Genomic DNA, 15,908 nt, shown 5'->3' on the forward strand with positions numbered 1-15,908 from the left:
TTCTAAGTTTTATGTTTAGGTCTATGATGGATTGCAAATTAATTTTTGTGTCTGAAATGAAATAGACATTGAATTTTTGCCAATATTCAACTGTTCCAACAATATTTATTTAAAAAGATTTTCCTTTCCCCATTGGATTAACTTGGCACCTTAATTTGGAAAACAATAGACCATATATATGTGGATCTATTTCTGGACTCTCTGTTCTGTTTCACTGTTCTCTTTACCTATTCCTTTGTTATCACTTATGTGTTTTTTTCTAAATTCAGAACTGCAGCCGCTCACATTTCCCACATGCCAAACCCAAGCATAGGGCCATTAACAGTATCTTACATTTGTCTAGGGCTTGATACTTTTCAAAGCTTTTCCTATACTTAACAATAGTATGTTAGTATATTAGTAACATTAATGGCTATTAAATGCCTATTATGTGCTAGTATTTCTTTCTTTCTGCTCCTCCTATACATTTTTCCTTTAATCCTTATGAACCCTTTTACATAGTATTATCTCCACTTTATTGACAAAGAAACTGAGGTGTAGAGTAGTTGAACTACTCTACCTTACCTAATATTACGTAGCCAGTAAGTTCTATATCTGGATTCCAAACCAGTTCGATGGTCTTAAGGGTTCTTGCTACTACACTCTACCGGCGGTACAATAAGGTATTGTAATATACTTTTAGCCAAAATGTGCTCCTTGTAGACAATTTAGAAAGTATATTGTTTTCAGGTAAAATCTTAACCGTATTTTTACATATTTGGCAAGTGATTGTGCTGTCGTTTCCATCCGTACATTGGTAGAAACCTTTGAATTGGTGGGCAATACCTATTAGATGGGAAATCTAATTGCTTATTAAGTAGCAAAGAATAAACAGAGCAGCAAATAGGAATTGATGAAAAGTGGGAACTATCTACATTTCTCACTAATCTAGCTGATGGTGGTGAGTTGGAATGGCTTCTGTGAGTGTCCTTACTTAGCCTGGCTTGGTCCCTATTTCCACTGCCCCGCACCACCGGTTGTTGGTTCAGTGGGCCCAACAAAATGAGTAAATTCTCTGAGCTCCGCCTTGCTTTCTTGGGTTCATAAATGACTCTGGTGAGGTGGGAGGTGGGGATCGACTCTCAAGTTTTAGTAAAAAAACAAAAAGCAAATAGAGCACCACAGACATTTTCAAGAGGAGCTTTCTGCAGTTACTGAAAGCATTACAGTCAAGAGCTTGCCTCCTTGCGTTCTTTGTAATTTTGGTTGCCTAGAGAAACAGTTTGGCTTCCTTGGGGTTCATCGCCTTGAATAAACAGGAGCTCGGGTGGGATGGCTCACACCTCTTAATCAATCCCAGCAACCAAGGAGGGCAGGGGTCAAGTGCACAGGAGGAGAAAAACCAATCTGGTCAAACTAGTTTGACTTTTTAAAGGAACCTGAATCATATGTTTCTTTTCACTTTGATAACATTTCTGAACTGTCATTTAAATGCCACCTTAGACTGAGGAAAGTCTTCTGAGCTATCAGATCGGAAAAAAGTAGACCAGATACTGGTTTAGAATTTCTTCAGCAGCAGTGACAACAGCTGGATTTCCATTCATTCATTCATCCCTAAATCAACAGGAATTTTTAATGAACTGGCTTGTGGTAAATGCTGCCTGGTGAATATTATCTCTGCATTATTGTCCAAGTTATTTTCTTCTGTTCTTAGAGAAACAACAGGTAGCAATAACAGTTGTAATTCAGTTGCAGGATAAAGGAAGGGCATGCCAGTTAGGAGGTTTCAACTATAAAGTATACCTAGGAAGCAGAATATAATTATTCTTGTGGTTCTATTTCAACATTGAATTACCTTAGAATAGTATCACATAGACTTTGATAACATATTTGCTTTTATAAATCTTCAATATTTTTTAACTAAGTAGATTGTTACAGTATCTTTTGGGTAAATTTGAGTACATTACAATAATTCATTTTTTTGTGACATGATGAGTACTTGAGGGTGTTACAAGGTATTTGCAGACACTTTATTTTTTAGTTTAAATATTAACAGTATTCTCAGTTTCATAAGCTGCTCAACTGTGTATGTGAATGTAAACTTGACTGATAAAGATACCTGACTTTTTTTTGGCCGGGGGGAGGCAAAAGTGATATTAAAATTTCTGCAAAGTTTCTCTTAAGTTTCATCAAATAACAGCATGCCAGGTCCGTCGGACAGCATTACTGGTTTGTGGAAGTGGCCCAACCCTCTCATATCGGCTCTCAGTCATTTCCCAAAATACTTTTCGGTTTCTAGTTAAAGTACTGTTGCTGTGCCAGGACCCTGAATTAAGGCAGATATCTGAGGCCAGGACCAAGGACTGCCAAGGCTAGGCTGGGAATGGAACAAAGGGAGAGCCAGACCCGGGAGCTGGCAGGACCTCGGAGTGCTTAGAAACTAGCAGTTAAAGATGGAGCCTGGGGAACAACAGTGATTTCAGCGAACACGCAAATGCAGAGGCGCCCCTGGCCATGCATGTCAGGAGAACAGTCAGGAGGCACTAGCTGTCAGGGGCCCGGGAAGTGGAACCACTTTCCTCCTCTGCCAGGAAGGCTTTCCTATGCGTCTCACAGTGTCTGAGGCTGCTCCCACCGTGTGCTGAGCAGGCAGCCACGTGGGAGATGGCCAGCGAGTTCACCTCCAGAGATGGGACATATATGGACCTGCCTGGGTCGCAGGGGGCAGATCTAGGTGGGCAGTGGCATAAGTCTTCTTGTTCCTGGCTCTGGCTCCTTCCAACAGACTACGACGCTGCTTCTGTTCTGGGAAGCTTTTCTGGCACAATGGTGCCCCTCATCTTCTTCCAGCTCTAAGTAGATTAGTTACAAGGCAGGAAGTTGAATAGCTTCAGGCTTCAGTCTCCTGGTTATTCTGGGGCTGTTTGATGTTAGCCCTTCTTTCAGACCGGGGCTTTGAAAAGAGCTTATTCTTTTTCTGGGACAGAGAAAATGACCAGGACACAGCAATATTTTAAGTTCCAAGGACCCTCACATCTGTTTGCTTTCATGCATTCTGTGTACAAATATATATGAGGATTTAAAAAATTTTTTTCTTTCTTTATTCTCTCTCTTTAATGTATTTTTGTTTCTTCTGTTCCCTCTTAGCTCATTTTTATTCCATTAGGTTATAATTGGGTTGATACTTCAAGTATGCTTATTCGGCCTGAGGGGCAAATACAGGATTAAAAACACAGGCAGAGCCTGAGAGCCACCATAATTGTTTACTTATTTACTACTTAACACATAATATCAGGCTTGTTACTGTACTTCCCAGCAGCTGGAGTGATATATCCTCAACCTCTACCATAAAACTTACTGCTTGCTGCCTAATGGGCAAATCCAGTCTCAACTGCAGAATCTTAAAAAAAAAAAAAAAAAAGTGCAAATTTAATGCTTTGAAGAGTATCCAATTAAAGTAATAAAATCTTACTTAGGACGAATTCTTAGGGGATCTGTTTTACTAAAAAGAGAACAAACTTCATAATCGGCATGTCAATTGTACTTAAATGGTATATCAAAGAAAATCACAACATTAAAAACTTCATGCTTTTACTTGTTTTACAAGTTCAGTTTTATATAATTCATTTGCTTAGTAAATTCCTTTTTCATCCATAATACAAAAATAAAAATCGTTTCTGTTTCTATCCACATTATATTTAATCTGATTATAAATGTAATTGTGTCATTAGTTCCTGTATGTGTACTGTACCCATTATCAATCAAGGTTGCCTTTACTAATAGGTATAATGATATTTTTGCGGATGATCACACCCTCCTGAATATCAATTGAATCTTTTTGTTGTCCACAAAAGATACGTGCAGCCCTAGGACCTTAGCTTGGCTGACTAGAGGCCGTAGAATGTGTCGCTCACCCAAGCTTGAATTTGATATTGCTTTTTCTAGAGATGATGAGATCATTACAGTTCCGAGTTTGATCACCTTTGTTGTGTGACATTTCCCTTGAACTTTCAGAGAGTGCCAATCTTTGTTCAGTGGGGGACCAGCCTGTCACTCTGTGGCTCAAATCGGAATAAGACATTTTAGAAGGAGAAGGAAGAAAAATCACACAAGGATAGGATTCAGAAAAGAAGGAGTAACTTGTGGGTTTGGGGCAATGTACCTGTCTTGGTGTGTTCTAGGGTAACCTTGAAAGTCCACCACAAAAGTGTGTTTCCCCAAAGCCTCCAAAGAAGCCTCAAAGCACAATCAATTTCCCTCTTATCCAGAGAGAATATTACGTCTTTCTAAGGAGGCAGCATATGGGAGCTGCTGGGAAGGCCTTCCAGTCCAATTAAAAGGCAGATAGATCAGAGAACACAGAACTCCTGAAGCTGTCTGATCTTTTGCCTATGATTTGTCTCAAGTGCAGTTGACAGCCCCGACTTGCAATTATGATGCAGAGACTGGTATAGCTGGAGACTGGTCCAACAGAGAGGGAAGGTTTGACCATTTACACGCAGTTAATTATTAAGGGCTGTCAGATGTCAGAATGGGAATTGGTAATACTGTGGTTAAACGCCCACCACATGTCTAATTTGAGTTGTGCCCACTACCTCAAGCACCACTTCAAATTAAGTCCACATTAATGTCTGATGACTCACAGCTGTGCAGCATACAACTCTGTGAGCTCCGGGGGGTGGGAGGATTTGCATATCAGTTAGTGCCAGATAATGATTATGAAAGATGTGCATCTCTCTTTGTTGGAATAGGCACCGTATAAGCCAAAGCCATAGCTATCATTATTATTTAAAAGCAACATCATGCTTAAGACAATGTTGATCTGTAAATTAGCTTCTCGGTGCAATTAATCCAGTTTAAAAAAGGCAATTCCAGGGGAAACAATATACATGTTGCCAGTGGATGCCAAATAGGCCCCAAAGAGATCAGAGTATGGCCAAATGAGAATCGAAGTAAGCCTGTCTCTATAATAATGAGAGTTTATATTTGGGGCTGCCAAAATACTCTTTTTTTTTTTGGACGATGATAGTTTTGAATGTACTGTTCCAAGTCAGCCCCTGAGCGGTGGCCTTGGTGCCCACCTGCCCAGCATTTGGTTAAGGGAGTTCTCTGGGGGTCTTCCACTGTGCCAGTGATCTCACAGCAGGCTTCCACCCATCCAGACAGGCAGACAGCAGGTGTCACTCGGCTCAGAGAGGCACTCTGATGGTGTCCATGGACTTCGGAAGCTTTGAGAGTGATGGCTGATTTCCAGCAATCCAGAGGGCTGTATGGGGAACCCCTCATGCAGAAATATTTTGGGGTCCTGGGCATACATATGGTTGTGTGATATGTGGTCAGCGGTAAGCGGGAGGGAATGGAACTTGGTGGTGGCAGTAGGAAGCCACGGGGGCTTGTTGGCATTCCTGCCCTTGGCCATTCCATGGGCTGGCTTGCAAGCAATGCCCAGTTCAGAGCAAAGCTAGGGTTAGGCACTCTTTCTTAAGAAAAATAAGCCCTTCTGAGAAGACCAAAATGTAAATCCTTTATTTACAAAAAGGATGGTATAGGCTCTTTACTTTAATCGGAAACTATACCGTCTCACCATTTATACTCAAATCGGCATGAGATCATTTCATAGAAACAAACCAAAGCTTAAAAAGAAAATCATGCTCACTCTTGGTACCAGAGGTGATTTGGTTTCTGTTTTGTTTGACTGAAAACCAAAAAGATATATTGAAAGAGAGATTAGGGCAAAATAGAACTCTGACAAGATTTAAGCATCTTCAACACTGACCAAAGAAGCATTTAGGAAACCCAAGTGGATGTGAGTGTGTCACATGCTTGAGTTTGCTGCTAAACAGACAGCAGAGGCTGTGGATCAGAGACCTCACTTGGGGCCAAGAGACTATCTGACTGTTTCCATCGTAGTGCCTAAAAAAAGCCCGCATGGTGAAGGGGGGGGTGGCCCTTTCAGCGGGAGCAGGGGCCAAGGGCAGGCCACGGCCTGGTCATTCTGGCTGGTGTTCTCTTTCTGTCCTCCAAGTGGGCGATTAGGAAGCCCAAACATAACGATCTGTTATGGACGGAGATCACAGTGTCTGCGGTTTCCAGAAGCTGCTGCTGACATTGTCTTGACAAGAACTCCAGCTCAGGGGTCACTTGAGTTGGAGCTGTGGGCTTTGTGTCCTGAGAAAACTCCAGACCCAGGAACTGGGGGGCATAAGGCAGAGTGTGAGGTGGCTTCCCTTCATCAGGTTTTTGTGTCTGAGCTGGACTGGTGCTGCTCTGTTCATTACTTATTTAAAGCAGAGTTATTTTCTGCGGGTGCCCAGAGACGTGGTCGTGACTGTGGAAACTGCAGTGCTCCCTAGATAACAGCCAGGCGTAATGGCTGTACAGTAATCATTCTGCCATTGGGGGCCTTTCTGAACTCTGCTGCGGGCGGTATGACTAACGCTTTTATGATGGCGCTTCTGTTTGCAAGGTCTTTTTTCTCTTTGGTCTAGTCCTCTGATTCCTGTTTTCGGAAACAATGAACAGCCCCACCTTTCTGCTTTGATTTCAGTTTCTCTACGTTTCAAAAGCATAAGTTTGATGAGTTTTCTTCTATAGTCAATGTCACACTTCCTAATGGGCTGGGTGGTAAGTGCCATCAAAAGATTGGGACAGGGGCTTCCCTGGTGGCGCAGTGGTTAAGACCCCACCTGCCAATGCAGGGGACACGGGTTCGAGCCCTGCTCTGGGAAGATCCCACATGCCGCGGAGCAACTAGGCCCGTGAGCCACAGCTACTGAGCCTGCGCGTCTGGAGCCTGTGCTCCGCAACAAGAGAGGCCGCGATAGTGAGAGGCCCGCGCACCGCGATGAAGAGTGGCCCCCGCTCACCACAACTAGAGAAAGCCCTCGCACAGAGACGAAGACCCAACACAGCCATAAATAAATTAAAAAAAAAAAAAAAAGATTGGGATAGAAATTACATTTGTGTCGTAATGTCTACCCGGTTTTATGAAAAGGGTTTCATGCCTGAGAAAGTATAAATGTTCTCTCAGGATGATACAAGCTGATACTTCCATTAAGGGAAAAGGTGGTCTCCAGGAGACACAGAATGTTCCAGGCAGGTTTGCTCTGCCTGCTCGACGTGGTTCTAGCCCGGGTGGGAACTAGTTCTCTGGTCCTGAAGAATGAAGTCTGCTGAGGCACTGTTGGAGTTTCATTCCGTTGGTGGGTAGGGACGGAGCCCAGGCCTCACCATTCCCTCCTTTACTCGTTGGATGGCCTGGAGTAAGTTCCTTTTAACTCTTTAGCATCTCAGTAACTTCGCTGGCAAAGTAGGGGAAATAATAACACCTTCATAAGTTTGTTACGAGAAGCCAGTGACACAGTACATATAAAGCACTAGCCCAGTACCAAACACACGGCAAGATCTCAACTCATGTTGCCCTTCTTTCTTCTGTCTTTTTTTCTATGACTTCACATTACAGGTATCTTAATGACAATATCTTTCATTTTAGTTATTACACAACAGTTTTCAAAACAGTTTCATACAGATGATTTTTGATAATGTACTTCTTAATTTTTTAGCACACAGGACATTTTTGATGATTTATATAACTATCTGTTTCATATCTGTCTTCTCCTTAGAATATACTAGCTCTTGGAAGACAGGGGCCATGCCCGCCTTATTCACTTCAGTATCCTTGGTTTCTCCCATCACCTGGCATAGAGGACACACTCAACATTTGTTGGATAAATACATTAATCCTTATGAACACCCAGACTCACATGTGAATGTGGGAGAGGGAGTCCCATTGGCAAGGTAGGTAGTTGGTGGGCAAAAGTTCGTATTTGTCCTTTCTCCCAGGACCCCTGATTCCTGCTCTAATACTCACCAATAATCTTATAGCTTTTCAGTAGGTGTGATTTCCCTGGCAGGATTTCCCTGGCATGGCCTTGTCCAGGACTTGGATACCTGAAGTGAGATCAGGTTGGATGAGAGAGGAGAGCAAGGATGAATAGTGTAAAGTCCGTTAAACCAGAAGCCTTGTAATTTCTACTAAAAAACTTGGGACAAATTCACCATGAACCTTAAATATCAGCCTCATCTGGGTCATGTCTTCTTTAGGCTCCACCTCTGCTGAATTCTCTCTCATGTCAGGTTTTGTGAATGTGATATTTCCTTTAACTTTTCTATCCTCCACTGTTACACTCTCCCTCCTTTGCCTGCCTGATTCTTGTTTATTCAGATCTCAGCCTAGAGGCTACTTTATGTACCATATAAATTTAGGTTGGATACTGGTTTAAGTGCTTCCAAATCTTGTATTTCACCATCAGTAAATGTTATCATGTTACATTGTAATTTCCTTATTTCTCTGTGTCACTCTCAAACCCATCCTAAGAGGGAAAAAACCCATCTATCAGGACCCAGAACAATGCCTAGCATAAAATAGATGCTCAAAAAATATTTGTTGACTGAAAGTAGGAAGCAGAAAGGAAAAGTCCCATATAATCTCCTCTCCCCCCTTGATAACCACTTTTATTATTGACAAGGCAGGTCAAATCACCAACTTAAAGACAGTATAGCTGGGTGGGTCACCTAGACACTTACTATACAGATACATGAAGATTAGAGGAAATATTTTAAAATAATTTAAGACAGCAGGCTTTTGATTCCATTTGCAAAATAAGCCCCTTACCGATCTTCCCCGTTGTGGACTGGCTTTTTGAAAATGAGTTGATCGAAGTTGGTTTGCCTGTCTTGAATTCCTTATTGCGCCTACATTCATTATTTGGGTTTCCGGTGTCTCCATCACTTTGGCTCCATTTATAAAAGGAAATGAGCCACACCCTCTGGGATATCTACATCTTTCTCTGGTCTCCAGCCCAGGTGGGCAGCACAACACACGTGCACCAGGTCTTAGAAAGGATATTTAGGAGCCTTTCAGTTAAATGAAGTGTGAGAACTTCCAGAGTTTCTGGGATCTAAGCAACCAGGAACAATTCCTCACTGTTTTCAACGAAGACAAACAGAAAAAAAAAAGTAGGGGAGGAGGAAAAAACTCTGGTCTCTGATAAATAACCTTTCCATGTGAAGTGCACAACAGTCTGACATAAGTAATTAGCTGTCAGGTGCTGGGCTTTGCTGGCAGAGGCCAATTTTCAGATTAGTGTTAATTGCAGGGGTCCCCCCCCATGGCCTTTGCTCCCGCCCCCTCACCCCTTCAGTGGACTGCCTTCCCCAGCTTGCTGCCAGTTTGACTGGAGCCTGGGGTCATGGATCTGGCAGGGTGGAATCAATTACTGGCCAATGAAGATTTTCCCACAGGTCTGCGCTTGGGAGAGGAGGGCTATTCCTGCTGGCTAGACAGCTGGCCTGACTGTCCACTGGGAAAGGAGCCTGCAGAGGGAGAGAGGGGCCACGCTCAGTGATCAACCGCCGGCAGCCCATACGTTATTGACAGGACTTCGCGGAGGTGACGTTGCTACTTCTGCTGGTCGCTGGTCCTCTCTCTCTCCTGGTTTTGTGTCTGCACCGACTACTGGTTTATCCCGACATCTTGCTGTCCTGAGGAAAGCACAGACCCAGAAATATTCCAATCCAATTTGTTAATGGGTCTCAACTCAAGAGGAAAAAGAAAAATGAAGATGGCATGGCGTTATTATAGTCTAATGGCAACATTTGGACATGTTATTTGAGTAATTAAAAAAAGTTAAAACTTTTTAATTATTAGGGTTGTGATTTGTATAATTTTGGTTCAGCTGGGGTTCCCACATATGATTCATAATAAGACCTCGATTTTATTGTCACTTCCAAAATTTCAAGTCATTTTGGACTTTAGTCAACCTAGCATGCATTTGGGGACTGCATTTGAAAATCTACCCCCCAGGTTTTCTGCTTAGTAATAATAATAAAATCTACATAAAGATGTTTTGCTCTCAGTAACCTACTGTGGTCTATGCCTTTAGCTGAAATTTTGAGCAAGGAGAACCATTTGGATGCTGGAAAACTGTGCCTTATCTTTTTTCTTCTGCCTATGATTCTTTATTATGCATGTTAATTCAAACAAATACTCCAACATCGTTTTAACAGTATTTTTGATCTTTCGAAAGCCAAGAGTTTATATTAGATAATGTGCCCAAATCCATTTGTCAATGATGTATACATTTCAGAGAAATTTTGGTTTTTGAAAGATGCATTTAACTCTTCAACTTATCATAAAAAGGAATTAAAACAAGTACACTGAAAGAGTGATATAAAAACTAGTGCCACACTATAAAAAATGAAAATATTTAGACATAAAAATATTTTCTTAATAACATCTTATTTGATTTCCCTTTTATTGTTTTTCTTTTTCTTTTAGGAAACTAACTTTCAGACTGAATTCTCTCTCTCTCACTCTCTCTCTCTGTTTTGTATTTAAAACTTCTATGGCTCTTAGAGGGAGTTTAGCTGCATAATTGAAATAGTCTTTTATTACAATGACTCAGTTCAAGATTAAACAATAATCTTGTTTATTAATAAATGAGCATGGGTCAGAAAAGTCAAAAAAAGATGTGAGATGTTGCAGTTAAACAGGTCCATACTCCTTGGGTGACAACTTTCAGACACTAGGCCTAAAAGGTCTCTCGGAAACATAAAAATTGGGATGAGAAATACAAGTCTGAGATCCACTGGGCCATACACCCTGTAATCAAAGGAACAGGATCCTGGGAGAACTCCCCTTTCTCCCCATCAGGATGAGTGGGTCCCTTCCCTGCTCTTTGCCCTGGAGGAAGACTGGAGGAGGGGGCATAGGAGGTAGAGTTAGGAACCCAGAATCCTCCCTCCTATTCTGAGCATGCAGCTGACGTGGGAGGGCTAACAGGTGACTTCTATTAAACCACACCTGTGACAACATTGAAGGATCCTAAATTCCACAATGAAGGGTTTGTGAGCAAAGTCTTATTGTGCAATGTCCTGGTTAACTGCTGTGGAATCTTGAGTCCCTGGTAACTGAAATTGACAGTGAAGTCAACAATTGTTTTTTAAGAGCCGCTACTAAATTATTCTGCCTGCTTTTCAGCATGGAGCAGTGTTGTATTAATCAGGATATTTTCCTGTTTTATTTTTATCTTCAAAATCCAGCACATGGAAGGCTATCAATAAATGTTTGGTAAATCTTTTAAAAAAGAGGGAAGCTGGGAGGGGTACATTGGGAGATTGGGATTGACATATACACACTACTATATATGAAATAGATAACTAATAAGAACCTACTGTACAGCACAGGGAATTCTACTCAATACTCTGTAATGACCTATGTGGGAAAAAATCTAAAAAAGAGTGAATAGATGGATATGCATAACTGATTCACTTTGCTGTATAGCAGAAACTAACACAACATTGTAAATCAACTATACTTCAATAAAAATTAACTTTAAAAAAAGAGGGAGAAAGAGTGGAGCGAGAAGACAAAACGACATCAGAAGGTAGAACTCACATGCTCAAGAATTATGGAATGCTGCAATAACTGCATGTGTAGAGTAAGTCATCATCAAGATTGAGTGTCTTCATGGTCCTTGTACTCCTAGTACTGCCATTAGACATAGACATAGACCTTAAGCCTAGCTCAGAAAGATCCATCACAGATGTAGTGATTCAAAATAATAATGATAATAATAAAGTTAATCATCAGTTGTATAACTAATTATGATTTGTTTCTATGACTTTGTGAGACTTTTCATATAAATTGAATGGGTACAAATTACTCCATGACCTTAAGACTCAAGAAATATCACATTTATTTTCATGACTAAGTTAAAATAAATAGATGAAGTTTAGCCCTATAACAATCTAGTTGGACATACCTCCAGTTTCAGTTATTGTTTTAGGGTTCTCAGTTCCTCTCCTTGAGATCTTACAAGGTTCCTAGGGCTTTTGCAATCCAGGGAAGAAATGGGGAAGGGCCTCTAGTCTTCAGCTTAACATGCTTGCTGAAGAGAAGCTCATAACTGAGTTCCTTCATCTTCTCAAAGGAAAATGACTCCTGCAGTGTGAGGCCAAGGGAGAGTCTCAGACATTAATCACAGCCCCCAAAGCCACAGAGCTCGCTGTTGGAGTCTCAGACACTTATCTACTCTGGGAGGGGGCCTGCCACCTCCTGGGAGCAATGTTTGAGGTGGGCCCAGGGTCCATCAAGCTACTCATTGGACAACTTCTTTACATTTCAAATGATGGGGTGATATTAAGAGACATCTCCACCACCACCACCCCCGCCCTTTCTGGGATCAAGGGCTGTTACTTACAGAAAACATACTAACCTCTTCCTCAGAAGAGGAGGTAAAGTCCTTGAGTGATGTTTATTCTTCTTGATATCCTGTAACTTAAATAGTATGACGTAAAGTTAACACTACTTAAATACTATGATATAAAGTCAATACATCTTATGTTTCAAGATAAAGGGGTAAAAGAGAGAAAAAACCCCAAAGGTATGTATACATATTCATAACAAAACAAGGAGGAAATACTCATGAAAATTACAGTCCTCATTTCTGAAACTGGTCACCTAGTCATGCTGGTGTTTATAACTACCTTCTTCTACTACCCATTCTGTATTCTCTTTACCTTCAGCAAGCACCTTGGTTGGTCATGGTTCTTTACGAGGTGGAGTGACCCAAACCTTCATTCATGATGGTTCTGGGCCAGTAGTAGTCTCGCCTGGATCGGGCTGTTGAACTTTTCCATTGACTTTAATCACAAGGCAGGATAATACTAAGAGAAGTCCCAGGGGATCTCCTATATTCCAGATAGACTCTTCCTCACCTCTGTTGTGGAGTAGCAGTCCCCTTTCCTCTCTGTGGCCAGGACCAGTCACACCAGCCAGCACACTAACTCCCTTCTTTGCCTGTTGATTCAGAGGCACAAGGAGCCCAAAGCGGTGGGGCTGCAGTCTTAACTTCCAGTTCAATAAAATCATTGTTGTGTCTCCTGGCGGAAGCATTCTTCCCTTTAGAACTAAAACCTATAGGCCAGCAGAGCCTAAGGCCATGGGAACAGGAAGCAAATATTTGGCTAGTGGGTCATTAGGGGTAAGAGTGAGTGGTGCTACTCCCAGTTCCACCCTTTGATTCTTGGACCCATGAATCCTGGCTACGGGACAGAACAATATACTCGATGCTGATTCCGAGCACACACAGCCTTCTGCAGAACCTCGCCCCAGCCCTACAAGTTACTGCTACCTAGCTGGTGCTGTAACTGAGTCTTCAAAAGGCCTTTCCACTGTGTCTGGGCCTGCTCGGCCCCATCACATATACACCACTTCCATTTGGTGATGGAGTGCTGCTGTGCATGCCCAATTTGATGGCTTAATGGGTCAGATAACACCCAGTCCACAATGGGCAGCTCAGGTTGCCTGGTAACTTGGTGGCCCATGGTTAAGCATTGAGTCTCTATGAAGGCCCAGTAGGAGGCCAAGATCCGTTTCTCCAAAGGAGAGTAGTTGTCTGCAGAGGATGGCAGGGATTTGCTCCAAAATCCTAAGGACCTGCACTGAGATTCACCTGTAGGGACCTCCCAAGGGCCCTAAACAGCATTCTATCTGCCGCTGACATTTCAAGCACCATTGGATCTGCCGGTTCATATGGCCCAAGTGGCAGGGCAGCTTGCACAATGGCCTGGACCTTTTGCAGAGCCTTCTCTTGTTCTGGACCCCACTCAAAAGTAAGACATTTTTGGATCACTTGGTAAGGGGGCTAGAGTAACACACTCAAATGGGGGAAATATGCTGCCTCCAAATCCCAAGAGCCCCACGAGACGTTGTGCCTCTTTTTTGGTTGTAGGAGGGACCAGATGCAACCACTTATCTTTCACCTTAGAACGGCTATCTTGACATGCCCACACCACTAGACCCTTAAGAATTTCACTGAGGTGGAAGGCCCTTGAACTTTTGTCTAATTTATTTTCTACCCTCTGACACACAAATGTCTAACCCATAAGTCTTAGAGTAGTTGCTACATCTTGCTCACTAGGTCCAATCAGCGTAATTTCATCAATACAATGAGCCAATGTGTACCTTGAGGAAGGGAGATCCCTGTGAACTAGATTATGGCATAGGGCTGGAAAGTTGATACGACCCTGAGGTGGGACAGTGAAGGTGTATTGCTAGCCTTACCAGATGAAAGCAAGTTGCTTTTGGTGGGCCTTATGGACAGGTGTAGAGGGAAAAGAACTTCCCAGGTCAATAGCTGCATACTAGATACCAGGGGATGTGTTAATTAGCTTAAGCAATGAAACCACATCTCTTACAGCAGCTGCAATCACCTGGAGTCATCACCTGGTTGAGCTTATGATAATCAACAGTTACTGCCCAAGATCCATCTGTCTTCTGCATTGGTCAAACAGGTGAGTTGCATGGGGATGTGGTGGAAATTGTTACCCTCTTATCTTTCAAGTCCTTAATGGTGGCACTAATTTCTACAATCCCTCCAGTAATGTGGCATTGCTTTTGGTTTACTATTTTCCTAGGTAGAGGCTGTACTAGTGGCTTCCACTTGCATTTCGCACTATTATAGCCCACAGATCAGGGAACCAATGTGAGGATTCTGCTAGCAGCTAAGTGTGACTATTCCAGTTATGCATTCCAGAACTCAGGAAATAACCAAGGATGGGTTCAGGAACACACCAGGCCCACTGTGAGACAGACCTGAGCTAACATTCCATCAACCACCTGACCTCCATAAGCTCCTATTCTGACTGGTGGACCACAGTGACATTTTGGGTCTCTTGGAATTTGTGTCAGTTCAGAGCCAGTGTATAGTTCCTGAAAGTTCTGATTACTTCCTTTTCCTCAATGCAGAGTAATCCTGATAAGACTGTAGGTCCCTTTGGGGAAGGCTGGGAGAAAGATGGACAGTATTCATTTTGGGCAGTGTACTGGGGTCCTTTCTTAAGGGGACCTGGCCTCTCCTTCATTCAAGGGATTCTGGGTCTCTATACTGGCTCAAGTCTTGGAACTGACTGAGGGCTGTGACCCTCAGTTTTTATGATTCAGGTTAGACTTTTGTTTACTTGACTAGAACTGTTCTGCTTATATGGATCGAGTAAGAATTTGGTAGGCTTCTGTATTAGTTAGGGTTCTCCAGAAAAACAGAACCAATAGGGCAGTGTGGTCACATGGAGAGAGGGTCTTCAGCACATCCTGGAGATACCCTTGGCTTGCATGTGACATGCATGCTGGGCGTGAGGGAGTCCACACGGGGCCTGCTGTGGGAGGGTGAGATGGCCGTGCAGCAAAGACTGGGCAGGGCCAGGGACGGCAGGGCTGGAGGAGCAGATGGAGGATGGGGCAGAAACTCAGAGGGGTCAATCACCAACGAAAGCCAAGGGGAGGACAAGTCAGCGGGGAGAGGCCCCATGCCCTGAATGGGCTGATCAAGAATAGACTGCGAGTTTATCAGCTGCAGGATGCTAGCGACAGACACCAGCTGAATGCTCAGGGACCACTCAAGCCAAAGATTCCCCAGTGGAGTTCAGAAGAGCCAGTCTGCAGCTGGTCCAGAGAACAGCAGGCCAGTCCTCAGACCCAGACCCCGGCCTCCATGAGGTCACTGGGCTGCTCGGAACACCTAGCCACCTTCTGGAGAGGATTGAGGGAGGAGAAGTATAAAGGGAGAGGTTGAGCATCCCCTAATGAACTGCCTAAGTGTATTGCATTGGATTAAAGCTTAAGACAGAGAATTAGTTGTTGTTTTCTCACAGCCTAGCTGGTGGGCCCAAATCAAATCAAATGCAGAGCAAAAAATAAGCTAATTTTCTCTGCATATCTGAGTTGCAGCGTGAGTACATCTGCAGTCCCTCTATGCCTGTGACTGTTTTCTCTCAGTAACTGAGATCCTCTAAGCCGTGATCAGGCACATCCACGTTGGTTGGGAAAAGAGGAAGCACTGCTGTGGGACCGTGAGCATGGCCTTCAC

Source organism: Balaenoptera acutorostrata, chromosome 17 (assembly GCF_949987535.1).
Source record: "Balaenoptera acutorostrata chromosome 17, mBalAcu1.1, whole genome shotgun sequence".
NCBI lineage: Eukaryota > Metazoa > Chordata > Mammalia > Artiodactyla > Balaenopteridae > Balaenoptera > Balaenoptera acutorostrata.